Source organism: Sparus aurata, chromosome 9 (assembly GCF_900880675.1).
Source record: "Sparus aurata chromosome 9, fSpaAur1.1, whole genome shotgun sequence".
Taxonomy (NCBI): domain Eukaryota; kingdom Metazoa; phylum Chordata; class Actinopteri; order Spariformes; family Sparidae; genus Sparus; species Sparus aurata.
The window spans coordinates 15,488,264-15,508,775 of NC_044195.1; the positions used below are offsets into that span (position 1 = coordinate 15,488,264).

At 40.5% G+C, this 20,512-nt stretch overlaps 1 long non-coding RNA gene across 1 annotated transcript; it reads left to right on the top strand.

Moving 5' to 3' along the window:
- Positions 1 to 808: 808 nt before the first annotated feature.
- LOC115588789 (uncharacterized) lies at positions 809 to 8,144 on the top strand. Its single transcript, XR_003985416.1, has 3 exons — positions 809 to 1,108; positions 3,155 to 3,235; positions 7,745 to 8,144. It is a non-coding gene; the product is annotated as an uncharacterized LOC115588789 (long non-coding RNA).
- The last annotated feature ends 12,368 nt before the right edge of the window (positions 8,145 to 20,512 follow it).

A 20,512-nucleotide genomic window follows, 5' to 3' on the forward strand; every position in this document is an offset into this window, starting at 1 on the left:
AAAATAGAGATACTGTCATTATGCACCTTTCTACAAGCTCTGTAGATATATTATTATTTTTTAAATGATTTGTCTACATAAAAATGTTATGAGTATGACCTTTAAATGTAAGACTACAGACAGCAGACAGTTAGCTTAGCATAAAGACTGGAAAGTTAAGGGAAAAAGCCAGCCTGGCTCTGTCCAAAGGTAACAAAGATTGTCTACGAGTACCTCTAAAGCTCACTAATAAAAAAACGTTATCCTTGTTTGTTCATTCCGTTCAGAAGCAGAAGTGTAAAACCAAACTGTTGTGGTTGTACAGGGACTTTAGCAGCGACTTCCTGAAGTCCTTTTGTCACTTTGAGGTTGCCAGGCAACAAGGGGATGCTTCAACAACTAATTGATAGCAGTTTCTCTCTTCTAAGATAAGCTAACCATCTTAAGTCTAATATGGGCCAATAATAAATTGGTATTGATCTTCTCATCTAATTCTTGGCTAAAAAATGTCCCACTAATGTTTTGAATATTGAAGAAGCCACTGATATGTATGCTGTAGTAGGTAGAAGCATTTTGATCAACTAGTGTGCTAAAATGACTGGCAGTCACCACAAGAGGGTCTGCCCGTTCCTCCTGGACCGTTAGTTCGATCAGATGGTTGGCATTCATGGACCGTCCAAGTCTAGTACTAGAAGCTGTGAATGAGGATGGGACATGGCATGTGTGGAAGTCAGACAAAAAGGGAACCATAGAAACAGACCACAGAAATGGAGGCGTAGCTGCCAGACGGAAGAGAGAGGGCAAACGGGTCATGAAATACACAGTGTGAGATTACTTCCCATTGCAAACTGGCTTTGACATCTTGCCTGTCACGATGCCAGAATCAAATAGTTGAATAATATGTGGAGAAAGCAGAGGAGAAATCTGGTGTTCCATAAATTCATTTTCCCTGCACGGAGCATCTGTTCTCTGACGACGGCTCTCAGGCAGGGAGAGCAGCACAGGAGTCTGCACGTATGCATCCTCGTTCTTCGGCTACACGTGCAGTTGACGTTTGTGGCGTTGCAGCAGAGAGAAAAGGTACACTCTGTGCAGTCCACTCTTCACACCAGCGAGGAACAGCGATAAGGTACTGTTCTTTCTGAGTGCGAGAGGAGGATTGTGGGTGTTGTGTGAACATTAGCAGCTCAGGGTGTGAAGACTCATACTTGGGATTACATTTTTTGATACAGCACAACTTTTTCCCTCCTGTAATTAACCAGACATGTCAATGAAAAGCACATGATTAGTTGGAAGTGATCCGTATTGTAGAGTAAGCACAAATACAGAGCGCCGAGACATGTGATCCATGACTGACTGAAAGCCTTGTCGTGATGAACCAAACCACTTTCTTCAGCTTTTACGCTCTTGTCGCATCTTGATGTAAATGACCAACTAATGATTATTAAACCATATATTGAGAAGAAATGCACAATTGATTATGCGTGACACTGCCATCCGTCTTAATGTCACTTCATTGTGTAAACGGTTGGGGGAGAGCGTTTGGCTGACTGCACAGTCTGCACCGGCTGCATTTTCTAAAGACTTCACCGTAGCTTACATTCTAATTTACACCGCAGACAAATCTATAAGAGCACATCATACATAGTAAATAACCTTTTACCGTGTTTCATGCTAAATTAACTCGGTTAATATTACAAGCTGGATGCAGGAATCTCTCACTACTTCATTTACATGCTGAGTGAAGTCATCACTTACCTCGAGCACCATTAATAAATGTGCTCGCACTATAAGGAGCCCAATTACGACAGATGAAGGGGCATGGCACGCTGATGCTAACCAGTCATATCTAGCAATGCAAAGAATGCTCAACAATTAGGTGTCAATGAAAAACAGACCACAAATGTGGGTAAAATAAAACCATTTCACTTGGGCGTTGTCTTAGAATTCACAAATAAGATGACTAACCTATACTGAGACTTAATATGGTCTTTATATGACACTAAACAAACACAGTGATACCCTAAGTAAACTGATAAGACGTAACAAGCTGTACTTTGTATCAAATTAGACAAAAACAATAAATGATAAAGCCTTCATTAGATAGTTATCAAACACTGTTGCACCCTGGGTAAGATAATAAGATGTACCAAGCCAAAAGAGCCTTATTAAAATTTTTCAGAGGTTAATTTGAAAGGCATTATTTTAATGCCTTGCGAATTAACCTTGAAGAAAGTTTAATAAGGGTCTAACAAAATAAGCTGTTTTTTTGCTTTATTTTTTTAGTACACTTTTGTCACTAGTTAACCTTGAAGAAAGTTTAATAAGGGTCTAACGGCTATCTGCTAGCGGCTTACCTCCAAACTCCACAGGCTACGAGAGACCAACATCTTTTCTGACTTTATTTTTTACTTAATTTTTGTTGTAAAAAGCAAAAAAGACCCGTGATAAAGTGAAACTAAGGTAAATAACTCCCCCCCCAAAAAAAATTCATCAGCCTCTGAGCTCTGTGTTTTGTCCATTATTAAGGCACTCAATTTGTCACGTTACAGCCTCTGTTGTCTAATTAAGTCATTGTAGGTCCATGTGTGAGCATTAAGTGTAGTGTCTACAGTGTAATCCTGACTCCTGGTTATCAGATCTCTTGTCTATAGTGTTGTTTGCTCTTTCAGAAAGCTGCACTGTTGATTTTCTCAGCAACTGTTGAATTATTGAACAAAGCTATCATCGCACCAGCAGGCCGAGTATTTGCAGTACTATTAGGGTTGTTGTGGTGTTAATGGGCCCGTCCATTAGCCTTTGCGAAGACCAGGGTAACACCTGCATCAACAAAAACACACGCACGCGTACGCACCCGCTCGCACACACGAATGCTGTCACACAGTTGTTGTGGGGGGGACCCTCATGGGAGTTAGCTGTTTTTCAGCAGTGGTCTGAACACGTCAGAAAATGTGCTTACACCATGGCAACACATGCTGGCTCAACAGTATTACGGAGTGCGGCTGTCCTTCAATGTCTCGGGAGACTCCAGATTAAACACACAATCACATACATGGAACCCTGTGGCGACAAAATGTGTGAAGGATGTAACTGAGCCCTAAAGACTTTGGCTTTCTTGATTACCTTCTGTTTGTGTATGCATGTGTGACTCCAGCCTTTTATATTTGTGTGCCAGGAGTCTTTTCCATCATGATGGGCGATGACGGGAAGGCTATAAACACTGAACTGTAACTGTGTGTCCCTCCAGAGAGATAAGGTACGCCTTTGGCCTTTCACTCACGCTCTGGAAACTTCCATGTTTACAGTCTCCATCACTGACTCCTCTGCTCCTCTATCAGATGACAAACTGTTACGCAGAGCAACATACTGGCACCAGCATGGTTTGCCAGTATTTGATTTACTCGCTGACCCAGTCACCCTTATCATTTCACCCTTGCACACACAAACACACACGTACCTCGTCCTAAAAAAGACCGTAGCTCACCCTCTGCCAACTGCAAGCAAGCTTGTATGGGTATGTTTTTTTTCAGTCTACAGTATGCACATCCACAGATACAGAAACATTGCAATACAAGAAAAACATATCGCTTTTTTTAAATTATTGAATGTTGATATGTGTCACTTGAGACTGCCATGCTAATAGGCCCTATGATTGAAATGGCAGATTTATGGTAGATATTTGTGGTTACATTTAAGATAATGGATCTTTTATTTAATTCAGATGCAAAAAAAACCCCCAAAAAAACAAAAAACCAGACTTATCCATTCTAGCTGACCACCATTGATTTTGTTGGTGGAAATGATGAGAGTGATGATGATTGTCCAGAGCACATTTGATCTACTGTAGCAGGCCAGCTAATTAATGCTAACTCTTAGAGTTGGCTAATAGCTTTTTCAAGATGTTTGTTAATGTGTCTTGTTGGTTTTAAAATGTGAAAACACTGCAACAGGGTCTTAAATATACACCTACTGGCTACATTGAAAGGGAATACTGAACAACTGTGGTCAAATATATATAGGGGAGAGTGGGGTAAGTTGAGCCAAAGGGTAAGTTGAGCCACCCCTTATGGCTGGGAAACGGTAAACAGCATTGATCATGTGACCAAATATTTAGGAGGAATGCATCATTTCATGGAGTCTGGGAAGGTAAGAAGTTAAGTAGGGTTACGGCTCAACTTACCTCGCTCCTATGTTAAACTTACTCCATACACTGGGTAAGTTGTGCCACAGGACCATTCTTTTTGGACATGCTATATTATCAAAACAGTTATGTTTACACTCACTCTGTTTGTTTGAAGGGATTTACATCATCCTGAAATATATGCAGATATATTAGTTAGCAACAAAACAATGATTACCTTGATGTAGAGATTCTAAATATGAAAAATGGCTCATCTTACCCCAGTCTCCACTAAGAGGCCAAAAGTTAACTGATTTATGTGGACGACATGTACATAATGTCAGTATTGTTCTTGTATCGGAGGGTAGAGATTGTTAGCCCTAGCATTAAAACACAGTATAAGCCAAGATTGTATTGAAATGTAGAAGAAAACTCCATTTAGATGCTTACAGCTGAAACAACTTACTATAACCTACTCATGCAACACAGAGGTCATGTCCAATCTTTCATATATTCAAGATGAATGTTTTACCAGAGAAATGCCAACACTAACCCCTGGGCTGCACAGCTAGCTGGGCTAACTAGCGAGTGTCAGCAACTGTTAGTGGTTATGCTGTTGATGTGCCATCCCCTATCTGTTTGGAGGCGGAGTTCAATATGTGGCAGATTCTTACATATTGCACCTTTAACTTAAACTCTGTTAGAAAAACTAATACAAAACCAAATTTACAAATCTATCAAGCTTCAGCGATGGTGTGGTGAGATGCCTGCGCAGAGATAAAAAACTATAACACCCACCCCAGCCACTCTCCACCCTGCCGCCGTCTGCCTATCTATACAGAAGTATCCACACCATTTCATTGTACATCCCCGTGTTGCACTTTCAAGGACCAACTCCCACATGGTGAAAGTTAGCTAATGGTGTGCTGCCGGACTTGACTAGAGATGTCTTTTCCTTAAACCTTAGTTAAAAGATCATTTTAATTTACGAGGCGGGACTCTTGATGATGCCAGTGCATGTGAGGCCTGATTATTAGCTGTGAGCCTCTCCTGACTGAAAGTTCCCAAATGATCTGAATTGATGCTGACAGACCCATGCTGTGTCTGGTCTGTATTTATTAAAGGTTGACAGCGTGTAACTAAAGAAAAAGGCACTGCTTCTGATGAAGACAAGTGAACGCGTGGAAGGCGGTGCTAAATCCTCCCATTTCAGCGCCGTCACACATGAGCGCTCAGATCGTCAACCACTGCCAATTTCTTGCATATCAAAGCTCCCCTGAAGCGCTATCACCGTCAGGGCCCATCTCGTGGGGCCGCAACCTGCAAGACCACTATTTTTTCTCACATCCCAAAGGGGCTCCGAATGCGAATGTACATCTAATTACTCTCCCCTATATATCCTTTCAATATATAATTTATTCTGTACACAAGGGCAGCCATGCATTGACCAAATTCCGCTCTTATATACGTCTTTCACTCGTAGCTGTTAGCTTTCCCGCCGCTGTTAGTTTTTGATTATTCTTGCTGGAAATTAATGTCAAATACAGAATGTCTACCAACAACATCTTCTGTAAATTCATGTAGTCTGAACTAACTTTCGAGATTTCTTTTCTACTAATCACATACATGCGCTATATTCCGTAGAGTATGTGCACCCACACATGCATGAACATGTAACACAGTGTCCGTACCTATAGTTATTCATTAACCAGTGGCCACTCTTATCATCTTGTTGAAACCCCATTAAACACAGAATGGAACCAGCGAAATGTTGGTATGTAAATGTATGTAAATGAAGAGCTCTGCCACTGCGTCAGTCACACAGATAGGCGACAGGCATTTTCAGTATTGCATTCGCTACGAGGATGGAAACCTCGGCTTCGGGGCATCCCCAAGGCTCCCTGCCCCCCTCCAGTCAGACCCTCAGATGGGGGTTTCATTGTTCAGTGCACTCCTCTTTTAATTCTCTAACAAAATCATTATATCTGAAACTTGGGATTGTGCTTAATGTATGCACAATTAGACCTCGACTCAATCAATTAAGGTCATCTAAATTAAACCAAGGATTCATTATTGAGTTAATGATCAGAATCCTAATGCCTCTCATATACCCTGTTCCTGTTCGCCATACAGCTGGATGTATAATCTGTTTTAAAAGTATCTTGCGGTGTGTTAAAGAAAGCTGGCAATATTCTATGATTTTCCATTCAAAAGTTTCAACCAACAACATGTTATGCTTTCTCTAATTACTTTCCAAATTCTCAAGCATGTCTGGTGCTCAGCTGCAAGCCTCTCTGTTTCTTATAAAGATGTGAGTCTTGAAAAACGGCAAGTCAGAAGCATTTTACCAAAATATAACAAAGTTGCGCTTCTGGGTCTAATACTGAGAGGTATTCATACATAATTGTCTTTAAAAAAATGACTGACAGCTACAACGCAATGCATGACAATGAGATGGTTAAGACCCGACCCCCCAAGATACAACATATGGACTTAGGAGGTATGGGACTCATACTTAATGGTATATAGTAGATATGTCAAGGAGGACATATATTCAGAAATATTAATGAAAAGGTAGGCTTTACTATTACAGTGAATCCCTCTACACATTCAGAACTCTAAATCTTTGTCTTCCCATTTCAACCTTACTCTTTGTGCATGTACACACACCCATATCACTCGTCTACGTTTTTTCTCATTATTTAATTTGAGCAAATGCTTAGCTTTGTTGTATTCTAACCATTGCAATGTTTTGTATTATTTATTCATTCATTTATTTAAATGAAAGAAAACAGAACATGTCTTTAAAACATGAATTCTTAAATGTTCTGCTGCCTATTAATATTTGAATATAATATGAGTATTTGTTACATCAATACTGTGTTTACATGTTTTACAGAGACTAGCTCAAATTAACTACGGAGCCCATGTTAATTGTTAGGGAGGAACTTGTCACCCAGTGCAACGTTGTGGCTCAATTACATGTTCATAGAGGTCGACATCAGTTGCACAGACAAATAAGCTTATATGATGCTTAAAGCAAAACGAAGAAATATCAGGTACTCACGGTTTTAAAGCAGACAACTTCTGGTGAATGTAAGGTTAGCTTAAACTGATTATAGAAATATGTTCCTGGACTCACTTCAGGCACTCTTGCACCGAGCCAACTGATATGCCCCTAACCAAATAAGGCTGTCTAACTACATCCTGGCTTGGTGCGAGTGTGTCTGAAGTAAGCCCAGTGGCTTCATTTTTCTACAGGATACTTTTATTGCTGGTTTTTGTAATCTTTTTCATGGGTTTTTTTTTTTGGCAACAAAAAGTTGAATCTCTCCAGACTTCACATGTAATGGCAGTGATTCAGTGTGTGTGGGTGGATTCATTCAGATTTTGGTGCATCCAACGAAAGCTTGAAAATAAAAAAAAATCTACTTTGGTTAATAAAATCTCATTTATTGGCTCGAAGTATTACGTTAAGGATTCTGAACTCCGACTGTACAGATTTTAAGATTAAAAAAGATGAACAGTCCTCTGTGTGAAACTTTAATGGGTATTTTGCCGCAGAAGGCCGCCCGGTATGTGAAGATGTTTTCTACCAATATCGTTGATTCACAATGCAGACAGTCGTTGTTTTTCGTCCCACAGGGGGTGTCCAGTGCCTGAGGAGGACGTTTCCTGTGTTCTCTGGCAATCAATCCACCTCCTCACATCCTCCCACCCCCGTGGTTGCCAAAACCACTCCACTACTCCTCTAGCCACTACCCACACAGGCAGCCTCTGACTGATGAATGTGTGAGCAGACAGCAGAGTATTTTACCCTACTACATACTGATTCTGTGATCTCCACCCACCACCACCACCAGCTCCAACACGGACGAGAGAAATATGCCACGGAGTGCTACAGACTATAAGATAACCTACAAGAACGTTTGTTATTCTTTATATAGAGAGTCTGGGTAGCAGGCAAAGCTGTCTGATTCACTGTAAAACAAGACAGGCGCAGATCATTCTGAAATGTTAAATATTTCAGAGCAATGGAAGCAGGGGCGGTTCTAGGGGGGGGCCAACAGGGGCCAGTGCCCCCGTAACTCTGAGTCTGGACCCCCCTGTGGCCCCCCCCGACAGGGAGTCTGCATCAATAATACAATGACTGATTTCTTGCAATGATTTTGTTTTGAAGGGAAAGGCAGAACTAAAGTGTCTCAGCAGTTAGCTACCCAATCAAAATTGCTGAAATTGTAAACACTGTTTTGTCTGAATGAGGGATTTATATTTTTTTCCAGGTTGTATGTGCCCCCTAACAAAAAAGCCGGCCCCAACCTGGCCCCCCTATTAAAACTGGTCTAGAACCGCCACTGCATGGAAGGGAGGGCGGAGAGGAGAGGGGATAGGGGGAGGAGGCCTCAAAAGTGAGAAAAATGAGGAAGGAGAGGATGGAACGATATAAAACTCCATCTCTCTGATCTCAGTACAGCGTTCATTACATATTCATGTGACGGTGCAACCATTAGAGGTGTATGCATGTGTGTGCGCTGTGCAGCCAGTGATCATACATACTGCGTATCACTTCCACTTTAATTGCACCCAGCCAAGAGAGGGTGTGCTCATATCAATAATTCTAATAATACATATAAGCAAATATTCTCATTTTTCAAATTATTTGCTTGAATGCTCTCTCTGGAGTGCTGGATGAATGTATTTATGTGTGTAAGTGTGTCTTGGATATGACTGATTCTTTCATTAGCAAAAGCCTGGCCATGACTCTGTGTGTGTGTGTGTGTGTGTGTGTGTGTGTGTGCGTGTGTGTGTGTGTGTGTATGTGTGTGTGTGTATCTGTCTCCATATAGATTTCCATTACAAGCCCTATCAACGTCCAATTTATTATATATCATGTCTCAACTCGTAGCATGTTGCACTTCAAATAAACGCAATTACGGTGTGATTGTGTGTGCATGTGAGGGGCACTCAACAAATTATTTACGTTATTTGAAGTTTATGTACTCTGTCTAATAGGATCTTAATACCATTACAAAACAAGAAGGATTAAGAACAGAAAGGATATCTGTAGGGCCAGCCAGTAAGTTTTCACCTTCGAGATGGTACTCATGTATAAGTATGAGTGCTGAAGAATGAAAAAATACATTACATTAGCAATGAAGAAGAAATTAAGAGCTAAATACAGGATAATGATAAATAAAGTGTGATGGAAATTTACCTGCATCTCTGCATTATCAAAGTGAGAGCCGTGAAATATGCTACAAGCTACTGGTGTAAAATGAGCTAATTAACTTTCAGCGTTGGGTCGTGATAAATGATTTAACTGAGTTATTATACGGGTCTTGGCAAATGCATAACAATGCATGCAAATCGTACACTCAAATTCTCGAATCGAGGCCGATGGGCAGCCATCGTGTATTGACAGGCTTGATGGTTGTCAGTGAGTGTTGGTGGCTCTAGTCGGTGGGGTGTGTCCAGCTCTGATGGCACTGGATGGCCTTTGTTGGAGACTTTTTGGTCGATCCAGCATGTGGCAGCAGCAGCAGCAGCTTGTCGGCGAAAGAAATCAATTTTATTGGCTGATTGGCAACTTCAGATACTTGGATCAGTGCACAAAAAGAGAAGCAGAACCGCCCCTTGAGCTTGTTGCTTTACTATCCATGATTTCACCCAGGTAGTGCTGTTTCTCCTTATTTTTCACCTCTGCCTCTTCACCAGTGTCATTTGCAACCTATATTCTGGGTTTGAAACAGCTTTGTTAGTGAGAGTAGTGTCAGCCCACAAATGTTGAAACACAGGCTTGGCATCCGTGTCTCTTAGCTTAACTTTACCGCTTTCTAACCTGGTCAGTTCATAAACATCTAATGTGAACATGGGTTGTTGTAAGATCCATATAGTACATATGACATGTACAAATGTGAACTTATCAGTGGTCTACAGAAACCTGCCAACATTTTATTCTGCCGTCTGGGCTGAGTAAAAGTATTTGTAAAATGGACTCCCGTGTTTTCTATGGAGCAGTTTATCCTCCAACAGTTTAGTTGCCAGGTTCTTCCATTTTAGATAGTTTGGGTCCAAATTCAAGTTCATCAGCAGTTCACATGTTTTAAATTCAGCAAGATTAAACTACTTTTGCTTATTTTTTTTCTCTACTAATTACAGCTACTTCAATAAAATGAATTGCTGTTAAAACTCTGGTGTATCCAGGCCCTTGTAGTTTTGTTTGTTTGTTTTTCAAGTTTATTGTTAGTTTATTGCTAGTTTTTGTTTTCTATACTTTTACTTTATTTTAGTTTAAAAGTGAAGAATCATCAAACCATGCACATTGCAAAGTGCCTTGTGGACCAGGCAATAGAGGCCCTATGTGCTGTTAGTGTTAAAATCAATATAAACCAAATAGGGACGTTGGTAATTGAACTCTAAATTGCTGGACACATATAATACAACATAGCCACAGGATGTGATGATGATGTAATTAGAGCTGTATAACCGATAAGCTAATAACCCGCTAATGGCATCATTAGAAAACAAATAAATAAAGGCTAATCGTAGGTAAACACAAAATCAACCATTCTTCATGGTCACCCTAAACAGGGAGTTTGTGTGAGAGGGAATTAACATGTTTGTCACAAAGCATCCATAATCGTTCTCCATGTCACTGGTGATCCTCCGCTCGTCAGGGAAAGCCCTCTTTGACCTGGGGGAGCATCATCTTCTCATTTGTGGCAAAGAGTCATCAACATCTAATTTAAACACTTGATTGGCTAATTACACTACATGCATAATTTAACTTTGCGACCTCTCTCACTCTCCTTTTCTGCCTTTATTGAGACTAGTACCACACACACAAATGTAAGCTGGGATTTGAACATCATCGTCTCACATACCGTATAGAAGTTCCATGAAGCTAAAAAGAAAACAGGACTAAACTCGTGGTACACAGCTTGCCATTTATCCACATTGTTCTTACCACCAGTTGAGGTGGATTATAGTTCACTTCCGGAGGGGGAATGCATATCAAATGTGTCTCAAGTGACCACTTGTAATTGCATTTTGCCTCCCTGCTCCCTCTTGGTTTTATCTGTGGGAAACTGGGAATGTTGTTGCTTAAGAGATAAATAAGTACACATCTGCTTTGAGCCGTAGAGTTACAAAAGAGGTTTATTGGTACCTTGTCTCTGGTATGAACCTCAAATAACAACAACTCTGATTTGTTCTGCGTGGACAATATAAACTGTATTTTGATGATTTGTCAGAGTACAGGTCTAAGCACAATACAAAGTTTACTGGGTGGTCCGTGATGGATGGATCAGAAGGTAATATGTAACATTTCTACATTAAAATATCTTAAAACATGTGTAGAAATCCATCATTTTAATCAAGGTAACAGTATGAAACTTGGCAACATCTAGTGATTGTAGCATTTGCAGAAAAAAATCATGATATCAGTAACAGCTAACTGACTATTATGCCTACATTAGCCTGTATCATTATTTACCCATCAAGTTACTTGCGCGTTGAAGAGAAGGACAACCAGCTCAGGGTCAACCTGGAGAAGCATGGATAACAGCACACACACAGGAAGGATGCCATTATTACACTATATCTTAATGTATAATTGTATAATGTTTTGCTGCTATAATAATGTTTTAAAACTTTTTTGTGGTATTTTTGTTGGTTTATTTGTGTAAACCTAACCAAAGCTGGGTTAAAAAACAAACAAAAAAATAAAAATACACTAAAAACTGAACCCATCGGGCTACACCATCTTCCTCCGAACAAGGACTCTTTCACTTTTAGGTAAATTGACAATGATACGAGTGCCAAAGCTCTGACACTAAAACAACTTTACTGGTCCATTGCTATGATGGTCCAAAATAAAGTCTCATTTATTCCCATTCTTGTCACACTAGTTTGGGAACACTGACGAACAAAACTAGCAAAAGAGTTGAAAAAAATAAAAAGTTCCAAAGAGATTTTTCTGACAAAAGAAGATACCCCACTTAAGGATTGACTTGGCTGTTCACCTATTGGCTAAGATACCACCACAGCTACAGACGGACCCTTTACCCTGTCACTGAATACTTCTACAGTTTTTTTGACTGTTTAACGTACACTATTTTCCTTCAGCAACTCATATATTGCAATTTTAAACGTTAGATAGCCGGGCCTCCCTTGAAACTAATATCTCCGTCTTGATGGGGCTTACCCTACAAAGATTACATTCCAGTGCCATTACGATTTATATTGTTTGCAAATCTGTGTTGGCTATCTCAGCACAGCTGAAGTACCCTGGAATGTGATGGAGAAACAGGAAGGAGCGAGACGCATCACATGAGAAGATGTGATTCTTCTAAAGGGACTTGTATTGTTTTCGTTTTCACCTCATTTAACCTCCACTGGCATCATTTTGGTTTCATTAGAAAATGCCAGACGCTCGAGGCTCAAAACCAGTGATGAGTACTACTGCGTTTACTTCTGTGTGTGTGTGTGTGAGAGAGAGAGAGAGAGAGAGAGAACAAGAAGAGGACAGAATGTGTGTGCTTTGAAGGAGATGAATATTAGATCAGCAGGTCAGCTGAGGCTAAGTCACACAAATAAATCAATGCACGCCTTAACTACACACACACACACACACACACACTCGACCAAGCAAACAGGAAAGGGCAGCTTCCTACACACTCCTACTAAGATCAGCTCTGATTTTAATGCTGTTGATGCCACCTACCTCCCATTAATCGCCCTTCCGCTGATCTAACTGTATGATTAACTCTCAGGAAACAACATCTACTCATTGATTCTGACTAAATGCTGCAGTGGACAAAAAATGTCACTGAAAAAATATCATCAGTTATCAGGAAACGGCCTGGTGTCCTGCGAAAGCCTCGGATGTCCATGTGTGAACTGCTGTTACTCTTAACAATAAAGTCATTGGGCCTCATTCATGAACCGTTCTTACGAACAAATTTGTTCTTAAGTCCCACTTACGAAGATTTTACGAAGATTGTGGCATTCATGAATTTTTTCTTATCTAGGATTTTTCTTAGGCAAGAACAAATCCTACGAACACTCAGGAGTACTCTTACGCACATTTCAGTGCCGAAATGTTGGCATGGTTGTGTTTTCTTCTCTTGTGTAGTTCAATAAAATGCAATATTACAGTGATAATTCTGTCATATTTATTCATGTATTTATTTATTTCATATTTTTGGTCATTTACAAATAATTTAAATTCTAAAATAAATTAAATGTGCCAATGATTTAAGATAAATCAAGTAAATTGGAAACATGCCATCAATTAGTAACCCCCCCACGCTATTTATACGTGGCATTTCTCCATCCAAGGCCCGCAAAACAATGGCATATATATTGCTCCTGCGGCTTTCATCAATGTAAGAACACAGCTACGAACAATTCTGAGGCTTACTAACGAGTTGGTGAATCTGACGTAGGGTTTTCTTAAGGAACCTCTTAAGAACAACTTAAGAAAGAATCTAAGAAGATTCTTAAGAAGATATTGGTGAATGAGGCCCATTCTTTTTTTCAACATGGACACACTTGACATTCATATTTCATGGACTGCTTCTTTCTCCCCCCCCCCCCTTGTTCTGACTGAGGCAGAGAAGGGGGGCTAATGTATCATTGTCATTTAGATGCAAACCACGTGACTCCGGATAATGCATAATTATGACAAATGACTGATGATGGTATTATGGAGCCTGAATATCATATGCATTCATATCTGTTTAATCACAGCTACAGCAAAGCTAAGATTTCAGACGGCAAGCTGCTGTTGCGTCTCTCTGTGAGGCCAGGAGAGTCGTTTCACGGGGGGGACGGGGGACGGGGGACGGGGGACGGGGATATGTGCACATGAATAAATATATTGTCTGGTCTTCAGCCTACAGAAATATATTATCATTGGTTTCTCTTCTGGTCAAATGATCATGCTAATGCCGCATTGCCCATCCTCTCTAGTGAGCTTATCAAATAAATATCTGTCTCAGTGACCTGTGAAATGAGAGGGCCCAAGTCATTTTGACTGTCTGTACAACAAATTATTAAAAAGTGGTGGTGACATTACAAGGAGATTATAATAAAGAGGGGTTTCACAGCTTGGAAAGGTGTTTGTTAAGCTCACAAAAGTCTCAGCAGCTCTTCATCAAATATGCACGGCCATTACTGCAGTGTAGGCGGTGCTGAATACAACACAGCAACCATTATAATTGACTTTCGAGCATTGCTCCACACAACCCTGCACACCTTGTGTCCAATTTACAGATTAATCAGAAATAGATCATGTCCATTCCACTGGGCTGGTTAGCTGAAGTCATCAAAACTGTAATCACTCGTGCTGTGGCTCAATACAGACACGTGCAGTCACGGCAATAACACAAAGATCTCCATTGGCAGCACACGCTGTCTCTCCTCCATTTCGGGCCCGTCTGTGATCAATCAGCGCAAAAATTAACTGGAAGAGAAATTTCAATTTCACATTTGCCGTATTGATTAGAGAATCGAGTCAATTATGGTGGACAACATGAGATTGAACGGAGCAATCTATATTATGTGTGTTCAGAAAACACAGGAAACAGCTACCATTATCAAGACCAGGTTACAAGACTGTGTTTGAGAAATTGCAGGCTGTTTAAATGTTCAGAGAGAAAAACAAATAGGACAATCTTAAAGGATGACCCTTCCTGTGCAGTTTTAACCACAGTGTTTTGCTGAGATTAGCTTTATTTCCTTATTATTTAGGTTCCAACAGATGTCCCTACGGAGGACTGACACTGCCAAAATCTAAGATAAATAAATACATTTAAATGAAAATAAAAGATTAAATGGGAAAATATATAAACAGTTGAATTAATACAAAGTAAACAAAAACAAAGACAAATTGAAGCAGAACTATATATTTATGTCTCATTTTGGATATTAATTCATGGCTACATTTATTTAACTTTAATATATATATATATATATATATATATATATATATATATATATATATATATATATATATATATATATATATAGATATATATATAGATAGATATATCTATATGAAACCAGGTTAACGAAACAGGAAAATGACCAGAAAATGACTGAACAAGACTGGACTTAAATAGAAACTAAAGTAACTGGGAGATGAGATGCAGGTGGACTGAGGCGGACAACCACAGATGAGGCAAATGACACAAAAACATTAAAACATGTATGTACAATGATACTGTATCAGATATTCCGTCAATTAAACTGTGATTTTGTTGTCCTGTTCTGTACATGTGACATCTATTGCATGTCTGTCCGTCCTGGGAGAGGGATCCCTCCTATGAGGCTCTTCCTGAGGTTTCTTCATCTTTTTTCCCCTCTGTTGAAACGTTTTTCTTTCTCAACATGGCAAGTTTTTGCTCACTCGGCCCGAGGATCTAAGGACAGAGTATGTCATTCTTTACAGATTGTTTGATTTGATATGATTTGATTTAAAAACAGAGGAGGGGCTGGAAAAAGCTGGACAAACACTGGAAGGGGGGAAGGGTGGATGAGGGAGATGCAGTGCAGGTGTGGACAAGCAGACTGAGGTAGAACTCAAGGTAACAGGGCAGAGCAAACTACACAGATACAAGACAGACGTGGAGGGGAAATCAGGTTGGTTTATAGACAAAGAAATGTAAAGTGATGTTACTTTTGTTGGGGATCAATTTGTCAGGGAAAACATGAAAAAAAATACAAATGTTTGTTCAGACCTGGCATTAACATGCATCCTGAAGTGGACAGCTCTGAGTACAGGTGTGAAGGCCCCCAAGACGCACTGAAGACGCATTTGACATCCGATCACTCAGACCACATTCAGAGGTGGTTGTAGCAGTGTTTCGCAAGTGTACTTGGCCACATTGAAGGACCGCCCACTCAACTGACCTCCTCCGTGAAACAAGTGGAAGAGGCAACAACAACGTTAGCAGCAGATGCTTGTGAACACAGTACTCGAAAGAGCCCCTGGGTCTCTTAACAAATTATTTAATTTGGAGACTTGTTGCATGAGGAGAAACTTAAACATTGCGATATCATAATGTCTAAATAATGTGTGGCTTTGTGTAAACTTGTCAGTAAAAGCAATCCATTAAGTTGTTTCTTTCCTTGTAAAAACTGTTGGTTTGTTGCAGCGTGGCTCTCTTAAAAACGCTTAATTTTGTGATTGTTGAGTTGGGAGAAACTCTGTAAACATTGTTAAACGCTGTCAGTGACAAAATCTTAATTATTCGGGCCATCTTGTAAATCCGGCAGATGTTAGACGTGAAGTTCTTTCATCCTCGATTAAAAAAACTAAATGTCTCTTTGTGTTTATTTGCACATAGAGCAGGGACGTGGTCACTTCACCCCGAGCATGTTGGCGCCAGGTGTGACCTAGGGAGTTAGAGCTGTCCCCTTGTGATCGGACCACTCTGGGCAGTTGGTAAAATCAGTTCAGGACGGCTTCAAAAAAGGGCCAGAGCTGTTCGGACCCCAGCAGAGCATTAGCTGATTAAGTTACCTTTGCTAGAAACGGTTGATCTGTCCGATTAAGCCGCACACAAAACAGTCCTGAAAAAAACAAAAGAACATAGCGAAATATCCCCCGCTCAGACAATAAATAACAACAGGATGATATTCACCATCAAAACAGCACCGCTCTGACAATATAAATCAGACACCCGAGGCTTTGGCTCTAATCTGTTTAGTGGCTGACTAATGAGACTAGGTGGGTGATGTTTGGATGCCAACAATACATGTTTGTGCTGTTCACTTCACAGGGCCTTACGTGGCAGCAAGAGGAGTATGACTGAGCGTAATCTTTACCACCCCTCGCTGCTTGTCCTTAATCTTATCTCATCAGATCGGCAATTCTAATCTGCTTTATGAAAGCTCATGAAACTAATCGTCGCACATGGTGACAGTGCAGTGGGTGACTGAGACATTATGTGCTTGTGACTCAGCAAATGGGGGCAAGGCTTTTTGTATTCGAGGGGCCGGTCTGAAGAGCCTAAACGAGATTAGGGCTTCAAAGCTACAGGCTGTTTAGCGAACGATCCATTCCGCTTTGTTTGTTCAGCCCTTTTGGGTTGTTTGCTTGCATTTAAATATCGTCGCTGAAGAAGGAAATAAATTCAGAGAGTCAAGGAGGACTTGTCTGTCGTGAGAGGATGCACCCATAAAGTCACACCCCTGTCCTTCCCTAAATAAATAAACGTATAAAGACCTAATGGGTTCATACCAGGAGACGATGAAGGGACCCATTTAAAGGCTTGTAAATCAGCTTCAGCTGGCCGTTTAATTAACTTGTAAATTAATGCACCATGCTGTGTAAATTGGAGAGTGATAAATATTCATGTAGTTACCTAAGAAAAGGGCAAGGACATACCACAGACACAACCAGACTGGGTTGGTGAGCAGCACAGTTTATGGGACCCATCGCCCACCTCATTGGTATTTTATAGACAGCTGATTTGCATTTCTTATGCTTCATGGGTTATGCAAAAATAGAGAGTCAGTCTTTCAGCTCCTGCTTTTACTTCACACTACCCCCTCTCAGTAGTCTGTTTATCTTGACACTATCAGGTCATGGTATTATACAAGGCAAGCTGTCGTGGGCTTAAAATGCTCTGTCTATCCATAATTTATCGCAGGTTTAAGCAACTTTAAATAAACCGAATGTTATATAAAGCTAGCACATTCACAATGTAGTCGATCTGTTGTGGTTGGCTGTTTCAAAAGAGCGTCGAAGTTCCGATCCAAGTCCACGTCTGTCACGTAGGAAACCTAATATCAGCAGACAGGGAACCCTGCTCGTCCCGCAGGGAGACATCTGAGCCTGGGAGGTTCACGCAGCCGGCTTTGCTACATCTATTTTTATCAATGTGCCTTCGTAGTACTTTAACCAAAGTTCAGGTAAACACAGTGGCTCAAATAAAGAAAAGAAAAGAAAATCTAGAATGCAGAATCTACTCATCGCTGCATGCCTGTGGACAAGATCTAAAGGTCATTTGAGGGACGGATCACGAGAGCCTGATTTGATTCTTTCTCCATGGTCGTAGTAGTCAAATCATTGCTTCCGGTGGCATAATTGACCCGTGCAGGGCATTATAATTGACCTTGCTGCTGAGGACACAGTGGTTTGGTGCTGAGCCAGCATTGTAGGATCTGAAGGAAAATGGAGATATGCTATGGGGGTGGTGTGTGTGTGTGTATGTGTGTGTGTGTGTGTGTGTAAGACGGGTATAGTTTTCAATATACTATCATCATCGGACATTAGAGCCTGACCAGATACTAATTTTTTTGGTTGAGAGTAACAAATTCCAATATTGATTTATCAGCTGGTATATTCTGATAACGCCATGTGAGTGTTGTTCCCAGAACATCATAATTAACGTTGCTCCAGGGCCGTCACTGAAACTGGTCAATCATGTTTTTGTAATGTCACAGCTTTGCAGTGCTGGGAAAAAGTACTTTAGTTCCAACAACCTTAACAAAAATTTCAATCCCCTAAACCTATCCAATTGTTAACCTAAACGTGATCAAGTATTCTACTTCCCAAAACCCAGAGTGCAGCTTTTGCAAACCTTTAGGTTGACAGGTGCGTAGGAGAAGACCATAGGCCCACAAAATCAGGAAAAAAAAAAACCCTCACAGAGTCCACCTATGTCTACAACGTTTCTGTACTTAGACCTTCATCAGGTTATTTTACAAGACAATGGGGAAGGCTGTTTTAAGTAGCGCTGTGGACTCGCATGGCCCAATCAGGCCACACTGGCCACAGACAGACGTCCCTCAAAATCTCATCAAACACACCTGGACCAACAAATCTATGCTACTGATTTTTTTAATGACTTTCTTTAACATCATAACAGGAAAAGTTCATATATCAATCAATGTGAGTATATACACAATAGGAATAGTATAACAGAATATATTTAAGAGAGGTTAGAGCTTAATGTGTCTTCAAAAGTTCCCAAAACCCAGCCACGTATTTTAGTTCTCATGACCTAAACAAGTAGTTACTTCTCTTAACATATCGAATTATTTTGGTTCCCTAACCTATCCAAACAGTGACAGAAAACTGAAAATAAATCCTGGAACAACATTAATTATAACATCAACAGGCCAATATCAGGCACGCTATATCATCAATATACACATATTTTTGCACTGGTCCCTCAAATATGTTTATCAAACGCACAAAGATGTGTCATTGAGGCAGCATATTTTACAGTTTAACAATATACGTAGTCTAAGATGACATCAGCATACTGAAATATTAAAATTTGCTGGGAATTTGATAAACATAAATCTCCACAAGCATCTTTTTCTGCATTATAATCGCTTAAAAACAATGTTTTCATATTGGCATGGTGGACGACCTGCCCTGATACTGATATATCAGCCATGGATTATATCTGTCAGGCTTTACTGGACATGCAACTGTTAAAAAAGTAGCAGCACGGGGATATCACTAATTACTGACAGGAGATGTCCTTTGAGTGGCACTTAGAATTTAGATGAATCCCCATTTAATTACACTTCAGGACTCATTTTGATTTATGTGGCTGCTGCGCCTGTTTACCGCGTCTACATTTGACCTGCACACATAACTGTGAGGAAACACAGTGTCGCTCATCAGTGAAACAGCACCATCCCTCCTCCGTTAGGCGGGAGGAGGTGAATCTCGTTCCCTCGAGGAAGTAGGAGACAGGCTATTGGCTGCTCATCTACACACTCTCAGCACCACCACCACCATCACACCGCGGTGCCCAGCTGGCTCCCGCATTTCATCATTACGCACATTACCAGCCAGTGACGCATTGAGATCAGGAGCATGTTTTGCGTCATCATGATATCAGATTTTTTTTTTTTCTTTACTTTTTTTTATAGCCTTATATGGGTCATTCCCCTGTTTCGCTGACAGGGGTGGAGGTCTATTTTTTGTTTCTGTTGTTTAAAGCTTTAACCACTGTGACACATTTAAGCATATAACGTTGTAATCATGATTTATGTGTCGCTCGGTCATACTCCTTTTCTGAATGGGAGAGAGACGACGGATACAGATAGAGCAGTCGGATATCCTGGGAGCTCCAGGCAAACATGCCTAAAAAAAAAGAGGAGAAGGCGACCACGTTACGCAATAAAGCCCACCGCACTACATCTCCTCTCCCCCCTTAGTTCTTGTTCTAGTTATTTATCGTGGATGCTTTCTCTGTTTAAAAACGGGGAGTAGAGAGGGGTAGAATATCCCGTTTAAAGCTCGGATCTATTCTGGCCGTGCGACGCACAGGGAATATTGAATTCCTGTGACAGAGCTGCAGACTCGACTGTGCGCTTGTTTACCAGTCGGAGAGGAAGGACTATATGATATGGTGAAACAAAAACAGACTGTGGGAATAA